The following is a 19,649-nucleotide window of genomic DNA, read 5'->3' on the forward strand; positions in this document are numbered from 1 at the left end:
GACAGAGGGAGGAGACAGACTCGGAAATGATGGAGGAAATTAAACAAGAATGTAAGACAGGTAATATCATAATCTTGGATGATTTCAATTTCCTGGGGATAGACTGGGACCTGGGAACCTCCAACTGTGGCAAGGAGGCAAAGTTCCTGGAAGTGCTAGGGGACTGCTTCCTGGAACAGATGGTAGGAGAGCCGACGAGAGGAAACATCACCTTGGACTTGGTCCTAAATGGCATTACGGGTTCGGCAAAGGAAGTAGAAGTCACAGTCCCGCTGGAGACGAGCGATCACAACATGATCAACTTCAAACTTGATGTTGGGAAAGGGAAAGGTACCAAAACCTCAACCATGACTTTAAACTTTAAAAAGGGAAGATACGACAGTATGAGAGCCATGGTGAAAAAACGGATCAAGAAAAAGATGGGCAAAGTCATAACAGTGGAACAGGCATGGTCCCTACTGAAAAATACTATCACGGAAGCACAAAGCCTGTACATTCCGCGGATGTTCAAAGTAAACAAAACCAAAGGCAAAAGAGAGCCGGCGTAGCTTACCAAAGAGGTGAAAGAAGACATAAATGAAAAGGACTCCTTTAAGACGTAGACATGCACAAAAACATCCGAAGCTTGGAACAAATATAGAGATGATCAGAAAAAATGTCACAAGGTGGTGAGGGTTGCCAAAAAGGTCTACGAGGAGAAAATAGCGTAAGAGGCCAAAAATTTCAAGCCCTTTTTTAGATTATGTAAAAGGGAAAAAACCCACACGGGAGGCGGTGGAACCGCTGGACGACCTGGGAGGAAAAGGGTGCGTCAAGGATGACAAACAAATTGCAGACAGACTGAATTCCTTCTTTGCGTCTGTCTTTACAAAAGAAGACACCGCAGCAATACCTGACACAGTGAAAGTGTTCAAAGGAGTCGTACAGGACAGCCTCACCACAGTAGAAGTGGACTTGGACCAGATTTACCACCACATCGACAAACTTAAAAGTGATAAATCTCCTGGACCGGACGGAATTCATCCGAGAGTCCTAAAAGAACTGAAATTTGAAATCGGAGAACTATTGCAAAAACTTGCCAACCTGTCAATCAAAACAGGACAGATACCGGACGAATGGAAGATAGCGAACGTCACGCTGATATTTAAAAAAGGATCGAGAGGAGTGCCAGGCAACTACAGACCTGTAAGTCTCACGTCTGTCCCTGGAAAGATGGTTGAGGCGCTGATCAAAGATAGCATAGAGACACACACGACCTGATGAGAGCCAGTCAACATGGCTTCAGGAAAGGGAAATCATGTTTGACGAACCTACTTCAATTTTTTGAGACAGTGAACAAACAAATTGATAGTGGAGAACAAATTGATAGTGGATATTGTATACTTGGACTTTCAGAAAGCGTTCGATAATGTTCCACATGTAAGATTTCTCAGGAAATTACAAGAACATGGAATAGAGGGAGATATACTAAGATGGATAGGCAAATGGCTAGAGAACAGAAAACAGAGAGTGGGCATAAATGGGAAGTTCTCAGAATGGGAAAAAGTGACTAGCGGTGTTCCACAGGGCTCAGTACTTGGACCCATCTTATTTAATATTTTCATAAATGACCTGGAAGAATGAACATCCAGTGAAATCATCAAGTTTGCAGACGACACAAAGCTATGCCGGGCAATCAAATCAAAAAAGGACAGCGAGGAACTCTAGAGCGACTTGAATCAATTGGAGAAGTGGGCAGATAAATGGCAGATGAATTTTAATGTGGAAAAATGCAAAGTGATGCATTTAGGCAGAAAAAATAAAGATCACAAGTATAGTATGTCAGGTGTAACTCTGGGAAAGACCGAACAGGAAAAGGACCTGGGTGTACTGATAGATCGGACCCTGAAACCGTCGGCGCAATGTGCGGCAGCAGCGAAGAAAGCAAATAGAATGCTAGGCATGATAAAGAAGGGAATTACGAGTAGATCAGAGAAAGTTATAATAAACTAAACTAAACCTTAAGTTTGTATACCACATCATCTCCACAGAAGTAGAGTTCGGCACAGTTTACAGGAATTGATATAGAAAGGAACTCCAAAGAAAAGTAGAAGAACTTGGTACAGAGAAATTTAGAGAGACTTAGTATATCGAAGAGGGAGAGGTCGTTACATTTTAAAGAAAGCACAGTTACTTACCGTAACAGGTGTTATCCAGGAACAGCAGGCATATATTCTCACATGTGGGTGACGTCATCTACGGAGCCCCAGCGCGGACAGCTTTTCAAGCAAACTTGATTAAAGTTTCAAGTTTGCTACACTGCACCACACATGTGCATGCCTTCTTGCCCACTAGAGGGCGCATCCCCACCTCGTGGTCCTCAGTTCCATAACCAGCAAAGAAGCCATCCCCGGGGAGGTGGGCGGGTTGTGAGAATATATGCCTGCTGTCCCTGGATAACACCTGTTACGGTAAGTAACTGTGCTTTATCCCAGGACAAGCAGGCATGATATTCTCACATGTGGGTGACCTCCAAGCCAACCAAAAAAGGGCAGGTGGGAGGATGGCAATTTAGGAAAACAGGTTACGTAACACCGACTGGCCAAACCGGCCGTCGCTTCTGGACAAAGTGTCCAGACAGTAATGGGAGGTGAACGTATGAACCGAAGACCAAGTGGCAGCTTTACAAATGTCCTCCACAGGAGTAGACCGGAGGAAAGCAACAGAAGCTGCCATCGCCCGGACCTTATGCCCCGTGACTCGACCATGGAGCGTGAGACCAGCCTGAGCGTAGCAAAAAGAAATACAAGCAGCTAGCCAGTTGGACAAGGTGCGCTTGGAAATAGGATGTCCCAGCCGATTAGGATCAAAGGACAAAAATAATTGAGGAACCTTCCGATGAGACTTGGTACGTTGGAGATAAAAAGCCAACGCCCTCTTACAGTCCAGCGTGTGAAGCGCCGCCTCACCAGGATGAGAGTGGGGCTTCAGGAAGAACAATAGACTGATTGAGGTGGAAATCAGACACAACCTTAGGTAGAAATTTAGGATGGGTGCGAAGAACCACTTTGTCATGATGGAATACAGTAAAGGGCGGGTCCGCAACCAAAGCCTGTAGCTCACTAATCCGACGAGCAGACGTGAGCGCAAGTAAAAAGACCACCTTCCAAGTGAGAAACTTAAGAGGAGACTTGTCAATCGGCTCAAAAGAAGGTTTCATCAGCTGAGCCAAGACCACATTAAGATCCCAAACTACCGGAGGGGGTTTCAGAGGAGGATTAATATTAACTAAACCCCTCATGAAACGAACCACCAGAGGATGAAGAGAGAGAGAACGTCCCTCTAGATGCCGATGGAAAGCAGCAATAGCACTGAGATGCACCCGGATGGAAGATGTCTTCAGCCCAGACTCTGACAAATGCAACAAATACTCCAGAACCGAGGACACCTGAACCAACTTTGGATCCAGCTGGTGCGAGGTACACCAGGATGAAAATCTGGTCCACTTCTGGGAATAACAAAGCCGAGTCGAGGCCTTGCGCGAGGCTTCCAACACCTCCCTGACCGCCGAAGTCAGGGGGAAAGGAACCAAGCCGTCAGATGTAGTGACTGAAGATTGGGATGCAACAGCGAACCCCGATTCTGAGACAGCAGAGAGGGAAACACAGGCAGAAGTAGAGGCTCCCTGACACTGAGTTGAAGGAGCAGGGAGAACCAGTGCTGACGAGGCCAACGAGGCGCGATGAGAATCATAGTGGCTCCGGATGACTTGAGGTGAACCAACGTCCTCAAGATCAGAGGGGAAGGAGGAAACGCATAAAGGAATTCCCCCCCCCAGTCGAGAAGGTAGGCATCTGCCTCGAGACGGTCCTGGGAGTAAATCCGTGAACAATAGAGGGGCAGTTTGTGCGTCTCCGGGGAGGCAAACAGATCCACCTGAGGCGTCCCCCAGCGGTCGAAGACCTCGCGCAGAACTCGGGAGTTTAGCGACCACTCGTGCGGCTGGAGAAGACGACTGAGCTTGTCGGCCAGACAATTCTTCTCTCCCTGAATGTAAACCGCCCGCAGGAAGATGTTCTGGGAGATCGCCCAATCCCAAAGGCATAAGGCTTCCCAGGAGCCCGTTCCCCCCTGCTTGTTTACATAATACATTGCTACTTGGTTGTCCGTTCGTACCAGGACCACCTGATTGCGCAGCAGATGACCGAACGCTCGAGCAGCCAGAAAAATGGCTCGAAGCTCCAACACATTGATGTGACAAAGACGGTCCTCCGCCGACCATAGCGCTTGAGTCCGCAGACCGTCGAGGTGAGCCCCCCACGCGTACTCCGAAGAGTCCGTGGTCAGGACCTTGCGATGTGGAGGGACGAGAAAGAGCAAACCCCCGGAAAGATTGGAAGAGTTGGTCCACCAACGGAGTGATCGTCTCAAGGAAGGAGTGACCGTTACAGGAAGGGAGAGCGGATCTCGATCCTGACGCCATTGTGAGGCCAAGGTCCACTGAGGAAGCCTCAGATGTAATCTGGCAAACGGCGTGACATGAACTGTCGAAGCCATGTGGCCGAGAAGAATCATCAACATGTGCGCAGAGACGGAGCGCTGCAGCAGAATCTGACGAGCCAGGCGAAGCAGAGCCTCCAGTCTCGACGAGGGAAGGAATGCACGAAGGTGAACCGTGTCCAGCATGGCCCCGATAAACTGAAGGGATTGAGCCGGGCACAACTGCGATTTTGGAAAATTTATCTCGAACCCCAGACGTTGGAGAAAACTGATAGTCTGTCGGGTCGCTGAGATAACCCCCTCCCGGGATGAAGCCTTGATCAGCCAATCGTCCAGGTAGGGGAAGACCTGCAGCCCCTGAGATCTTAGGGCAGCCGCGACCACCACCATACACTTCGTAAAGACCCGAGGAGACGAGGCCAGCCCGAAGGGAAGGACGCGATATTGGAGGTGCAACTCCCCCACCTGGAACCGTAAGTACTGGCGGAAGGCGGGATGCACCGGAACATGCGTATATGCTTCCTTTAGGTCCAGGGAGCACATCCAGTCCCCCGAGTCTAGCAGAGGGTACAGGACTGGAAGGGACAACATACGGAACTTCTCCCGAACAAGGAACTTGTTGAGCCTCCGGAGGTCCAGAATGGGGCGTAAGTCCCCTGTCTTCTTCGGGACCAAAAAGTAACAGGAGTAAAAACCCCGTCCCCTTTGGTTCGGGGGCACCGGCTCCACCGCCCGAAGGCCCAACAAGGACCTGGCCTCCGACAGGAGAAGAGGAAGCTGGTCTCGACAGCAAAGAGAAACCCCCGGCGGATGTTCCGGTGGCGTGGACAAGAAATTCAGCGAGTAGCCCTCGGAGATGATCCGGAATACCCAAGCGTCCGACGTGATCTCGGCCCAGGCTGGAAGAAAGGCCTGCAATCGGCCCCCGATCGGAAGGGGGTCCTTTGACAGTGCGGAGGGGGCCCGCCCCCAACCGCGCATCACGTCAAAAAGACGGAGCGGGTTTAGACGCTCCTTGCGCCGGAGGCTTTGGTTGGGACGCCCTGCCCTGCTGCTGGGGACGTCGGGGCGGAGGCCTGGAGAAGACCGGCGTCGACTTCTGCGGGTACCGCCGCGGAGGGGGCCTAAACGGCTTCTGCGGCGGAGCCCGGGGTTTGGGACGGACCAATGAGGCAATAGAGCGCTCATGTTCAGACAAACGCTTGGTCGCCGCCTCCAAGGATTCATCAAACAGCTCTGAGCCAACACATGGAAGATTGGCCAGACGCTCTTGCAAGTTTTGGAGCCATGCCAGGCGGCGCATCGCCACCGCAAAGGCGGACACACGAGAGGCGAGCTCAAATGCGTCATACACAGCATGGAAGAGGTAGAGACGCAGCTGAGACAAATTGGACATGAAAGCCGCAAAATCCTCTTTATGGGAATCTGGCATGACTCCATGATACCTCGGCAACGACTTCACCATCTGTCTCAAATAAGATGAGAAGGTGAATGCTTAATTTAGGACCCTGGTCGCCATCAAAGAGTTGGAATAGAGGCGACGACCAAACTTGTCCAAGGTCCGTCCCTCCCGTCTGGGGGGAACCGCCGCAGAGACCCTAGAAGGCTGCAACTTCTTCAAAGCTGACTCCACCAGTAGGGACTGGTGGGACAGCTGTGCCTTATCAAAGCCCTTGCACGGAACCGTGCGATACTTGGATTCCATCTTAGAAGGCACCGCTGTGACTGTAAGAGGGGAGTCAAGGTTCCTCAAAAAGGTCTGGTTAAGAACCTTATTAAGAGGGAGCCGAGGCGTCTCTCTGGGGGGAGAGGGTAAATCCTGCTCCTCCAAAAACTCCTTGGTGTACTTTGATCCAGCTCCCAGATCAAGGTCCAAAGCCCTTCCCATATCAAGAACGAATCTAGAGAAAGAGGAGGGCTTCGAAGGCGGAGAGGGAGATCGAGACGAGCGCCTCGCCAAGAAGGAAGGAGAAGCCTCGCGTGAGTAACGAGGTTCCTTCCCCATGCCAGACCCCGAACCCCAAGAAGCCGCACCGAGCGATCTGGGCGGGGTTGGGGACCGCCCATGCCCCGAGGAACCCCTCCGGGAAGTCCCCGGGGTATGGGGCACCGAGGCACACCCCTTCCGTCTTGGCGAAGAGTCCCTCGAGCACTCAACCTCAGAAGAACGGAAAAGCCTCGGGTTATCGAGGCGCAGTTCGGAGACCCGCAGGGTCTCCGCCCCTGTCGGCGAGGAGCGACCGCGGCGTCGAGGAGAGGCCCGTTGGCGTTTGGGCTTCCTCGACCGACGCTTCGCCCGAGGCCGACCCGAGGGCGAGGAACCCCGGGAGGACCTCAACGAGGACGAAGAGGAAGAGACAAGGTTCGGCGAGTTCGGAGGATCTCTTCCAAATGACCAGTGTGATAGTAATGTTAACTTGCTCTCAAAAGCTGAAATTGTCTCTTTGGCAATTTCTTTAGTTGGTGTACCTGGTTTAGCATTCTATAATCAAAAAACCTTAGCCCGATTAGCTTGTGCATTAGCTAAAAACATCGATCATACCTCACACGCACTTAGCTTGTTAAATCAAGAACAAGATAACTTACCAGGGTGGTGAAATGCTCTATGGTCTGGGTTATCAGCTGGCCAGTGGTTCCAGTCATTTTGCAGTATCTACTCAGTGGAACATGTCTCTTAATTGCTCTCTGTTGTTTTATTCAATGCCTGCCTTCTTTGTTTGCTTTATGCATAAGGCCATGTCATGGTCATATGTCATGTGTCATCCATGCAAGCAGTGCTGCTGAGTGCTGAAGACCGAAGGAGCGAGTGCAGCTCAAAGAAGGTGGTAACTGTGTTGGCGGCGGGAGCAGGGCAGACAGACAGGCAGAAATCACCAGAAGTGGCTTCAGCGACAGGGTGGGAGACGGGCAGGAACATGGGATTCCCGGCGGTGGCGGCCACCTCTACGGATGGGCGGGAATTGGTGGGCAGGCTGCGTACCCCCAAGAATACACGTACCATGTGTATAACATGAGTAGATTTACAATTACTGAATGATCTCAATTTTTCTTTACTCCCAACTGGATTCAAAAAAACTTTGAGTCTGTAAAGTTATATTACATATGCTACAATTGCCACATTTGAAATGACCAGTCAGTGTAATAGAATGATTATTATCAGGAAGCATAGCAGGACTAAAAATATTTTTAAAAATTTTGGAACATGCATTATCCATTTGTAATGAGGATGAATTAAATGCAGGATGCAACTGAAGAATATCCCACCTATTTTTAATAATATTTGCCACTTCAAAATTATGTGCACTTTGACTAAAGCACACATTTTTCAAACTGGTCTCACATGTCCCTTTTCATTAATTTCAATTCATAATTAATGCATTAATCACAGAGTTGACTTGAAGCCCTATATTTTTCCAAACTCTCAAACTGCTTTTACAGCCCCCAAACTGCTCACTATCCCCCTCCTTTACTAATGCGTAGTGCAGGTTTTAACACCGGCAGCGGCGGTAACTGCTCCAAAGCTCATAGAATTCCTATGAGCGTCAGAGCAGTTACCACTGCTGCCAGTACTAAAACCCATGCGACACCATGCAGGCAAACTGCCCAATCTCCAAAAACTATCCCTGCAATTGACTCAATACTTTGAAAGTACTCTGTCAGCAAAACCTGCCGCTGAAACTGCCCTTATTAAAAAAAAGCAAACCCTTCAACTGCCATACCACCATATACTTACTCCTGCAAAAACTGTCTCTTGTGAAAGCCCCATTCTCTAAACTGATCTCCTCCTATAGCCACTACTATATGGTCCAAACTACCTCCCCTAAACCCTCCCCCCAAACAAAAAACCCTTGCTGCTTCATCTCCCACAGATACCATGCATGTCCAGCACACGCACACAACACAGAAAAGAGATATTCATACTTGCAAATGCTAGAGATATACACACAGGGAATAATATTTCCATATCTTATTTCATTTCTTTGTTATTAATTCCAGTGTGAAAACTACTTCAGGAATTAGACAGGTTGTTGTTTTTTTTATTAGTTGCTATGTGTATTGCCAAGAAAACATCTAAAATTTTATCCAGTTTGGAGGAGAAAGTATCAATAGAGCCAGTAGGGAGAGAATCAAGGACATAGAAAAGTAAAATAACCTGGAGGCAAGCAGGGATAGGAGAGATATGATACAGACATTTACATACTTGAAATATATAAATGAACGAACAAACAAATCTTTTTCAAAAACAAAGACTATACAAATTTTTTACGGCAGCCAAAAAAGCAAATAAGATGCTTAGAATTATTAGAAAAGGATTGGCAAATAAGACTAAGAATGTTATAATGAATCTGTATCGCTCCATCTGCAATAGAATAGACACCCAGGATGGTGTGAATAACATGAAGAAAGCTTGAAGAATGGTCTGAAATCTGGCACTTAAAATTTAATGCTAAGAAATGCAAAGTGTTGACTCCTGGTTGTTTGTGTTACCTCGCTGCTAATAAACATATATTTTTAATAAAAGAAAAAGAAATGCAAAGTCATTCATTTGGGCTGCAAAAAAACCGAGGGAATGGTATAGTTTAGGGGGTGAAGAACTTATGTGCACAACAGAAGAGAGGAACTTGGGTGTGATTGTATGTGATGATCTAAAAGTGGCCAAACAGGTTGAAAAGGTGATGACAAAAGCTAGAAGGATGCTAGGATGCTTTGGAAGAGGTGTGGCCTATAGGAAAAAGGAGGTATTGATGCCTCTTTATAAGACTCTGGCGAGACCTCATTTAGAATATTGTGTACAATTCTGGAGACCGCATCTTCAAAAAGATATAAAAAGGATGAAGTCGGTCCAGAGGAAGGCTACTAAAATGGTGTGTAGTCTTTGTCATAAGGCATATGGGGACAGACTTAAAGATCTCAATATGTATACTTTGGAGGAAAGGCAGGAGAGGGGAGATATGATAGAGATGTAAATGCGCATGAGTCGAGTCTCTTTCATTTGAAAGGAAGCTCTGGAATGAGAGGGCATAAGATGAAGTAAAGGGTGATAGGCTCAGGAGTAATCTAAGGAAATACTTTTTAATAGAAAGAGTGGTAGATGCGTGGAACAGTCTTCTGGTAGAGCTGGTGGAGACAGACTGTGTCTAATTTCAAGAAAGCATGGGATAGGCATGTGGGATCTCTTGGAGAGAGGACGAGAAAGTGGTTGCTGTGGATGGACAGACTGGCTGGGCTATTTGGCCTTTATCAGCCATCATGTTTCTTTTTCTCAGCTTGAGTATCGTATTTAATTCTGGTCACTATATCTCAAAAAAAGATATAGCAGAATTAGAAAAGGTTCAAAGAAGAGCAATCAAGATGATAAAGGGGATGCAACTCCTCTCATATGAAAGACTAAATAGGGTGATGTACAGCTATGTGTATGTCTATTAATGCTAATAAAATGATTAGTAGTAGTAGGTTAGGGCTCTTTAGCTTAGAAAAGAAGGCTGAGGAGAGATATAATTGAAGTCGACAAAATCCTGAATGGTGTAGAATGGGTACAAGTGATTCAATGCTTTTATTCCATCAAAAATTACAAAGACTAGGGGACACTCAATGAAGTTACAGGGAAATATTTTTTTTAAACCAATAGGAGGAAATATTTTTTCACTCAGAAAATAGTTTAGTTCTGGAACCCGTTGCCAGAAAATGTGGTAACAGTGATTAACACAACTGGTTTAAACAAGTTCCTGGAGGAAAAGTCCACAATCTGCCATTGACATGGAGGAAGCCAAGACATGTCTGCCAAGACATGGAGGAAGCCACTGCTTGCCCTGGGATTGGTAGCATGAAATGTTGCTACTGTTTGGGTTTTTGCCAGGTACTAGTGACCTGGATTGCCCACTGTGGAACAGGATACTGGGCTAGATGGACCACTGGTCTGACCCAGTATGACTATTCTTATGTAGAAAACATAAAATGAATAAGCAATGGGGGAAACTGCGGTCAGATGGAAGCTTGGGACACATAGTATACAGGAAACCCACCCATACCAACTGTTATCTGCATGCAGCCTCATCACCATCCACAAAAAGAGGGGTTCTACACATTCTCGTGAATAGAGCTCTAAGAGTTTGTGACCCAGGAAGCCTTCAGGAAGAAAAGGACACCCTCCAGGACAATTTTCTTGCTAATGGCTACAGCAGAAGGGTTACCTCCCGAACCCTAAAATTTATGGACAACCCAACCCAGAAAACCAGCAATGACCAACAGAGGACAATACTGCATCAGAGCAAAAAATGGTAGTGCTCCCTTATGTCCAAAGAGTAACAGATCGCATTGGGAAACTACTAAGGAAAAATAGCATTGAAACAGCCTATAATGCACCACAAAAATTTGCACCTGCACTTACACATTTGAAAGACCGGTTGCCTCTATTCCAAACCCCTGGTGTATATAAAATCCCATGCAGTTGTGGCCAATCTTACATTGGTGAGACTGGACGCACTATAGAGGAAAGGCTGAAAGAGTACAAGAGACACCACAAGCTATGCAACACAGAAAAATCAGTTGTAGTCCTCCATGGCAGAGAAACTGTTCATACAATTAGATTTGAAAGCACAAAAGTCCTGGAGAAAGAAGACTGAAGGTGGCCAAGAAGAATCAAAGAGGTAATAGAAATTGCAAGACACCCCAATAACTTCATTGCAAATAAAGGGCTCTCCATAAACAAAGCATGGCAACCTCTCATCCAAAAGAAACTTATTGCAAAAAGGACTGGGGCCGAGGACAAACATCTTTTCCCTCCATCTCACAAGTCCCAGCCTCTTTTCTGACAGTCATCCTAGATTCCAACTAATGTTCCCGCCAAATTCAAATTAATAACCAACAGACTTCCCTGTTCTCAATCAGGTCAGCCCAACAAACTTTCCTGTCAAAAATTCAAATTTCTTGACCCACAGACTGCCGCTCTCAATCAGGACCGTGAACCCATTATATATAAAGACATACTGCAGACCTCCCATCATACCCTGAAGAAAGCCACAGCATGATGGCTGAAACTTTGGTTCTCTCTACACAGACGTGGCGAGATCCAGAAACCTGCTATAATCATGACATATACAATTGGGGATGCAGAATCCAAGGTGACAGGAGTTAGGAGTCAAAAGCATTCTGAGAGGTGAGCTTTTAACTGGGCCTTGAACACTACCAGAGACAGAGCCCGCCGTAGGGATTCGGGTAGCTTGTTCCAAGCATACGAAGCAGCAAGGCAAAAGGAAGGAATCTGGAGTTGGCAGCCAAAGAGAAGGACACAGAAAGGAGGGACTTACCAGCGGGTAGGGATGGGGCAAAATCATAGGGGGAGATAAGTGAAGAGAGATAGTGAGGTGCAGCTGAGTGAGTGCATTTGTAGGTAAGTAAAATTTGACCTGGTGAGGAGTGGATGTTCCTTTTTGTGCATCACATGGAGAGCTCATTTTAATACATTTGCATGGGGTTCTTGGTGGTTGCTACCGTGATTGGTGAAAGCCCCCAAGAACTCTTTTGAACATCAGAGGCTGAGCTGCATTGCAAATAAGACTGGCTACAACCAGTAGCAGGAAGGAAGGAGGTGATCTGGAGAAAGTTTCTGTATTGTAGAAATGAAGTTTCTGAATGTGGTGGGAGGCAGAAGATAACCCTTCCAAAAATGCCACAGTACATTTCACACTCACACACTTGTAGAGTGGTTGGAAATAATGCAATAAACCATGCTCTAAATGATTTTCCTGAGTAGCTTTGTGTTTGTTCATCAACATCTATGTTGATGTTAAAAAGAGCTCTTTCGTATGACTTTAAGCATAAATGGGATGCCTATATGGGATCCCTACGAGGATCGAACTAAAGAATTGGTCACTAGGTATAGACTTAAGAGGATGGGTCAGTAGTGTGGGCAGACTTGATGGGCTATAGCCCTTTTCTGCCGTCATCTTTCTATGTTTCTAGTTTGATAGTCCCACATGTTCCCCCACCTATTGTATCTGGGAATAACCACGTGATAGGCTTAAGGGTACTTAAGTGGCCTAGACTGACCACTGTTGGAGCCAGGATGCTGGGTTTGATGGACCTGTTTATCTGACCCTGGCCCAGCTAGGCACTTCATACAGTCTAATTCCTCCTATTAATTGTTGCTAACTCATAGTGTTTCCTACCACTTGTGCTTTGTGGTTTTAAAGAGCAGTAGTTCCGATACAAACTTATAAAAAATAAATGCATTTGTAAGAGATGAAGCATAAAAGGAAATATAAGTAAACAAAAAAAAAAAAATACTGTTAATTTGTCACAACCAATGAGCTGTTCTGACGTGTTGCTTTTGAACTTTGATCATATTCAGTTTTGTTGGGTTGTTAGAGACCTAAATATATAGGATACTGGTATGAAGTAAAAAGTACATAGTGAGTGGTTGCACTGAAATTTAATTTCTAACCAGTTTTAGATACTCTTTCCAAGATCCCAGCTCAGTTTAGTTCTGTGCCCATGTACGTGTCAGTACAGGTACAAGATCCTTTATCCAAAATCCTTGGGACCAGGTATATTTCAGTTTTTGGAATTGTAATGTTAAGTCAGAAAAAGACAGACCATAAAACCATAGAATTGCCACCACATTCTTCAGTCAGCTGTTGTACAGATATACCATGATCAAGCTTCTTCAATATCTCAACTTTCTGTGCAACTGACAGATAAACGCTTCCTTTTTTGCTTCTCACCTCTACCTCTCTTTGCGATTTTTCCAACTCTCCAACTTGAATTGCACAGAGAACAGGAGAAACATATGCACATGTGTTGGTTTCAGCGTGTGTCATCCTGGAAATTGACTACTCTCGTTTCATGTCAAATTTTAGTTTTTGGAATTTCAGATAAAGGATCTTGTACCTCTGTTAATGTTTTTGTTTACATTGGCACAACTATTTTGTACAAATAAGTTTTAAACTTTGCTAAACTAACTGCTCTGGCACATTCTCTGGCAACAAATTCCAGAGCTTAATTACATGTTGAGTGAAGAAATATTTTTCTGATTTGTTTATTACCTAGTAGTTTCTTTGGGTGTCCCCTAATCCTTGTATTTTTGAGAGTAAACAAATGATTCACATCTATGCATAGAAACATGACAGCAGATAAAGGCCTAATAGCTCATCCAGTCTGCCTATCCACAGCATCCACTCTACTCGGTATTGGGTAAACAAACATTCCCTCTCAAGTGGTCTAGGCCTCCCCACCTGACCAGCTCAGAAATTGATGAGATTTTTAGTGAAAGTACAATAGGACATTTACTAAATGTGCAAAGTCTTAGAGCCGAATCTCAATTTCTTCCAAAGTTAGGGGTCTCGCTATTGGGCCACTTTTTTCATTCCATGGAAGATAGTGCCAAAACGTCAACTTTGAGTTCAGGTTGTAGAAAGGATAGTTGTTCGACCAAGCTAAGAGTCATATTTCTAGTACAACTGTTTGTGCTGAATCCAAATATACCATTCAGATAATTGGTGTATTCTTTGGTGTATCACTGGGGGACCACAAAGTTGATGAAAAAGCTTGTCGTGGAATGCATAGGAAAATATTTGATACTACAAAGATCCTGAACAGAAAACACAATAGGTTTCAGATTTTAGGAACTGGAAGAGATTATGGCCATATACTGCCCCAGTAAACCTTATAGGCACACTGCACTTTTGTTTTCTGAGATAAATATTTATTAAGATTGAAGAAAAATTTGTATACAAATTTTTAGCTATATTTAATGTCATATCACAACTATACATCCTTCAATCTCTTTCTTTCTTGCACCATCTGAAAAAGCAATATTTTGGCCACAAAATTCACCAAACTACATTTTTGACCCGCTATTCCTACTACTACTACTACTATTAATTATTTCTATAGTACTACCAGACGCATGCAGCACTGTACAGAGTGAGAATTGATTTCTTGGCTGGGGCGTTTTCCGATCTAAGCGACGTTAAAAATGTCTGCGGTGCCAGGCGCTCTGACTCCAGAGTCTGCAGGACTGGCTCTTTGGCTCCCCCTGCCTAGTTTCTCAATCCCCCCTCCCTTTCTCGCTTGTGCTGAGAGCAAGCGCAGACCATCTATAGGCAAAGAAAATGGTCTTGCTCTGCCTGATTGCTTTGGGGTCAGTGTGGGGCGTGCCTCCAATTGCATTAATTTGCATGAGGAGGTGTAGTGAATCGGTTGCCCGAGAAAACTCGGCCACGGATCGCCCAGCAAAGGTGAGATTTGTGAATCTAGCCCTAAGTTTCTATGCTACAGGAACCGGAATTCCTTTTCCTAAAGAAATGTATTGGAATTATATTTTGCAGGGCTCATTTCCCTGGAACCCTTGGAGAGATTTGGCTTATTTTCAACCTCAGGAGCAGAAACAAAACACTGATCTGTTTTTAGTTACCAGTGTTTGACATTAACAGCATGCAAATTATAAGCATCCTGTTAATGTTGCGCATTGGTCAGAATTTCCTGGGACATGCCCACAAAAACTGTGCAGTAGGCTCAATCCCTCCCCACACCTGGCCTGGGATGCACTGGAAAGGACATAAATACCGTGTCCTTATATGGTAGTTAAGTCCCTCCCATTGGATCCAAGTATGCACCAGGCAGGGGACATGCTATTTTGAAGAGGCATGAGGGCATAAGCATCAGTATTCCTCCTGCTGCTCTTCAGAAAAAGATGCAGGGGTCCTGGTCCATATGGCCAAGTGGGGGGAGGGGGTGTTGAGCCAGAAGTTCAGTCATGCCACCAGGGGGGTTTATTTGGGGGAAGGGGGGAATCGGGTCAGTCACTGGACCACCAGGGTCTTTTTTGGGTAGCTTGGGGGGGGGGGGGAATCAGCCATGCCAATGGACCACCAGGAATAGTTGGTCTGATTGGGTGGGGGGGGAGGAGTACTACACATTTTATTTTTGCTTTGCCTTCAGTGCAGAACTGACAGGAAAGCAAAGGCAGAGGGTACTACCAGATTCCTTGCAATGCCCATTATTCTGGGCATTGCAGCTGCTAATGAGCTCGTTTTAATACTAACGAGCTCATTAGCATGAGGCTGTCACTGCTTCCATGCACGGCAAAGCAGTGGCCGAAAGCCTTTGTGCATTGGCAGCAGAATAAACATTTAATTTAGACTTGATAAAAACCAGACTAAATGAAGCGTTGTCGGAACCGGGGGAGACTTTTCTTGTGTATCTGCCCCTCCTCCCAAGCCAGGGATCACACCATTTGATAATTATTCTCTGCTTCAGAGAATACACTGGATTTTTAAAGACCATTTTCGAATTCGTACGTCTTTTTACCGGTTTTCCCCACCGCCACCAAGTTTTATCTCATTCCGTTACATTTTCGCCCCTTCTGTATAATTTCCAACTTCTGCTGAGTTAGAAAGAATTTATAAAAAGAATGCTAGAGAACGTAATCTATGAAGTTCTCCGAAAACTTTTCCACTGTAATAACCTGTGCCCCGTGAATGAATTCATCTAACATCAATTAAAAAAAATAAATATATATATATATATATATACACTTTTTAACTGCAACTTACATTTAATTCAACCGACGGTATAGCAGGACAAACGCAAATGAGAACACGCACAGGGAAGCTTTCTGACGGCGCCCGCTCTTTGTGTTGATGACAAGAACGAAAAAGGACTGACACGTACACACCTCCGTGGATCAGCTCCTCCAGTCCCTTGATACAGCGGAGGTTTTCACACCGTCACCACCACCACCCGAAAACCGACCACAGCCAGGGGACGGATACTCTCCACTGTTGAGCCGGCTAGGGTGTGATTAAAAAAAAAAAAAAAAAAAAGCCTGTGAGAAAGACAGCAGAGCCCCCCCCAAACTTACTAGCATTCCCGTGGGTATCCTCCAATCTTGTAGCGCAACTCCATTTTCGGGAGACGGGACAGTGGGGTCCGACCCGCCCCTGACCCGTGGCTCCCGCGCCTTTGTCCGGTCTGCACGGAGCGGCACCAGCTACACAACAAATTAAGTCAGGAGCTGCTAAATCCCCGATCTCAAGTCCGTTAGGACAGGGTCCCTCCGACCGCCTGAGGACACAGCGGGCAAAGGCGCAAATGATTTCGGGATCAAAACAAAGGGACGGACTGGAAAGCAAACAACAGAGACCGTAGCCGGAACGGCAACAGACTCCAACAACTAGCAGACAGGCCACCGACCCGGAAGCAAAGCTCGCCTCTCTCTCTTCCCCCCTCCTCCGGCTGCTGCCGACAACCCGGAAACATAGTGCTGGTGTGCGCGAGCGGCGAATGTGGTGAGGTCGCAAAGCGGAGAACGCCGGCTCCCCTGACCCGACTTGAAAGAACGCGAGGCGGCGTTCTGAGCTGCTCGCGGACGGTAAGCCGAGACTCTCTTCTTCAGCGTTTCGGTTGGCGCTGCTTGTGTGTGTTAGCCCTGGGGGACAGAAATGTGACTTTACACCTCGATACGAGCACTGGGAGTTAAGCATATACGTTTACACTTTATTCATGCGTTCATTAAAATGAAAAGGAAGAGCCTTTTTAATTGTATGCTGTTCGCCGGAGAGTATCTCCCACTTCCTCTTGGTACCGTGCACCGTTATTAAAGTTAGGAAGGCGGGACTTGCTGAACTCCTGAACTGGAGTGAAATTTGCACTTGCATTTATTTACCCCTTCCAACGGCGCTCCATCTCTGTCAGTCCACAGCCCTCCCCATGTGATTTTACATTTGATATTTACTAAAAGGACAGGAAGCGATCCCACCGGGGATAGCGTTTGATAAACTGTTATCACCTATTTCTAGTTTACTGCCAGGTGCAGTCCTCTTATGGTATCTATCTAGTTTTATCTCATAGATAAATGAAGGGAAATCATGCAAATAACGTAGAATTAGCAGGTAATAATACAGAATCCAAAGAGATGGATGGCCTTCCACAGATAAAATGTTTGCAGGTAGGTTTTGGGAGGATTTTTTTTTCCCAGTCACAGAAACAGAGTTAAAAAGATTACAATCCAAATGCACTAAATAAATATCAGTGCTTATCAGATATTTGCTTAAATCCATCTAAACGTATTATGATTTCTTGGTTGGAAGGATTATTGATGAGAAGATCTTAGGGCTCCTTTTACAAAGGTGCGTTAGCTGTTTTAGTGCATACTAGCCGCTACCGCCTCCTTTTAAGCAGGCAGTAGTTTTTCGGCTAGCGCGCACTAACTGTGTGCATGCGCTAAAAACGCTAGCGCACCTTCGTTAAAGGAGCCCTTATAGTGTAAATATGTAAGGAGAAATATTCAGAGTGAACAGCGTTAAATGGTGTGCCCCAGGGCTTACCACTTTCTCCAATATTTTTTAATGTACCAATGCTAACACTAGGATATTTATTAGATGAAAAGGAGCTTAACCTCAGTTTGAAATATAGCAAGAAAAGGGGTGAAGCTGCCAACTGGTATCGGACATTACAATTAAAATCACCAACCGGCCCACCCGGGGTTCGCTGGGGTAAAGAAACAAGTACACAGCTAGACAAAGAACAATGGCATATCATCTGGCTATATACCTTTAAACTCCTTCGATCCTCTGCTATAACCCAATCCTGCTATTTCTTATTACATAGGGCATTCTGGACACCATACAAGCTCTCTAAATTATCCTTGGAAGGTAATAACAGATGTTGGTCCTGTAAATTGGATGTTGGGACTCTTGACCACATGATATATTACTGTCCAATCACATCCAAATATTGGTCCCAAATTTGGGAGTTCATTTCTCAAATTTTACCAATCAAGGAAACTATATCTTTAGCGAAAATACTTTTTGATGAGTTTGCTCTAAACTCTACTCTGTCTCAACATCATATTGTTCTCTTCCAATCTCTAATTATGATAACTATCAAAACCATATTAAATGATTGGAAACATCCTGACAAACTCTCATTTGCTGCATGGTGGAATCTTGTCTGCATTATTTTACAATATGAGGGCATAACTGCCAAAAGGATGCATAGATTCCACAAATTTATGCTTATATGGGATCCAATCATTAGTTACTGTAATTCACATCTGACTTCTTCTTTATCTCAACTATTTCCCTCTGATCAGACTCGCTCATAATGATATAGCTTGTCATTTTGATATATATATTAATGTCATGAAACTGCCCATTGATAGCATGTTGTTGCTCTTGATGGTTTTTCTCTACAATTCAGCCCTGGGACATCCCTGCTTATTCCTGGAGATGCAAGTCTATAGTGCCACATTATCATATTCATAGTGCATAAGATGTCAATCATTCTACCAAATGCTCATGTATCGATATTATACCTGTGAAACCTATTATTATGACTGTGTTACTCGTCATACGTATGTTAAAGTTGTTGATTAACTTTTCTTATTGTTTACTACTATAAAACAATAAAAATATTGAACAAAAAAAAGAAAGAAAAGGAGCTTATATACTTCTATGCAGATAATATTAGAATCTATCTTCCTTATTTTAAGAATAAAAATAAGATTAACAGTTTGGTATGCAAAGTCTAGTTGATGATTGTGCAGACAGTATGAAACTGAAAATGAACAAGGATAAAACCAAATTTTTATTAAGTCTACCTAGAATCACTAGTGATAATACACAAGTGTTATTGCATAATACCACCCTGAAACTGGAATTGGAACTGATAATTTTTGGGATTATATTTGATAGGCATCTGACATGGGAAACACAGGCACAAACTTTAACTAGGAGAATGCTTGCAACACTGAAAAAAAATTGGCAGCTAAAATTTAATGCTAAGAATTGCAAGGTCATACATTTGGGCTGCAAAAACATGAGCGGACTGTACAGTTTAGGGGTGAAGAACTTATGTGCATGACAGAAGAGCGGGACTTGAGTGTGATTGTATGTGATGATCTTAAGGTGGCCAAACAGGTTGAAAAGGAGACAGCGAAAGCTAGAAGGATGCTAGGGTGCATAGGAAGAAGTTTGACCACTAGGAAAAAGGAGGTATTGATGCCCCTTTTTAAGACTCTGGTGAGACCTCATTTAGAATATTGTGTACAATTCTGGAGAACACACCTTCAAAAAGATATAAAAAGGATGGAGTCGGTCCAGAGGAAGGCAACTAAAATTGTGCGTGGTCTTCGTCATAAGATGCATGGGGACAGACTTAAAGATCTC

General features: G+C 45.0%; 2 protein-coding genes across 8 annotated transcripts in view; one reads left to right on the forward strand and one right to left on the reverse strand.

The window, feature by feature from the left end:
- The window catches only part of ANKIB1 (ankyrin repeat and IBR domain containing 1), a 280,095-nt gene extending 263,420 nt beyond the window's left edge, over positions 1-16,675 (reverse strand). For 2 of the 7 annotated variants that reach the window (XM_033931152.1, XM_033931151.1), the window contains exon 1: positions 16,343-16,672. The gene's annotated coding sequence lies outside the window, so the exon portion shown is untranslated. Of the gene's footprint in view, positions 1-16,034; positions 16,221-16,342 lie in introns of those variants that run through there. The other 5 variants (XM_033931149.1, XM_033931147.1, XM_033931153.1 and 2 more) reach the window with 5 other exon arrangements.
- Positions 16,676-16,680: 5 nt separating this feature from the next.
- The window catches only part of KRIT1 (KRIT1 ankyrin repeat containing), a 178,879-nt gene continuing 175,910 nt past the window's right edge, over positions 16,681-19,649 (forward strand). The window contains exon 1 of the mRNA XM_033931157.1: positions 16,681-16,852. The gene's annotated coding sequence lies outside the window, so the exon portion shown is untranslated. The remainder of the gene's footprint in view (positions 16,853-19,649) is intronic.

This window comes from Geotrypetes seraphini, chromosome 2, assembly GCF_902459505.1.
Source record: "Geotrypetes seraphini chromosome 2, aGeoSer1.1, whole genome shotgun sequence".
Taxonomy (NCBI): domain Eukaryota; kingdom Metazoa; phylum Chordata; class Amphibia; order Gymnophiona; family Dermophiidae; genus Geotrypetes; species Geotrypetes seraphini.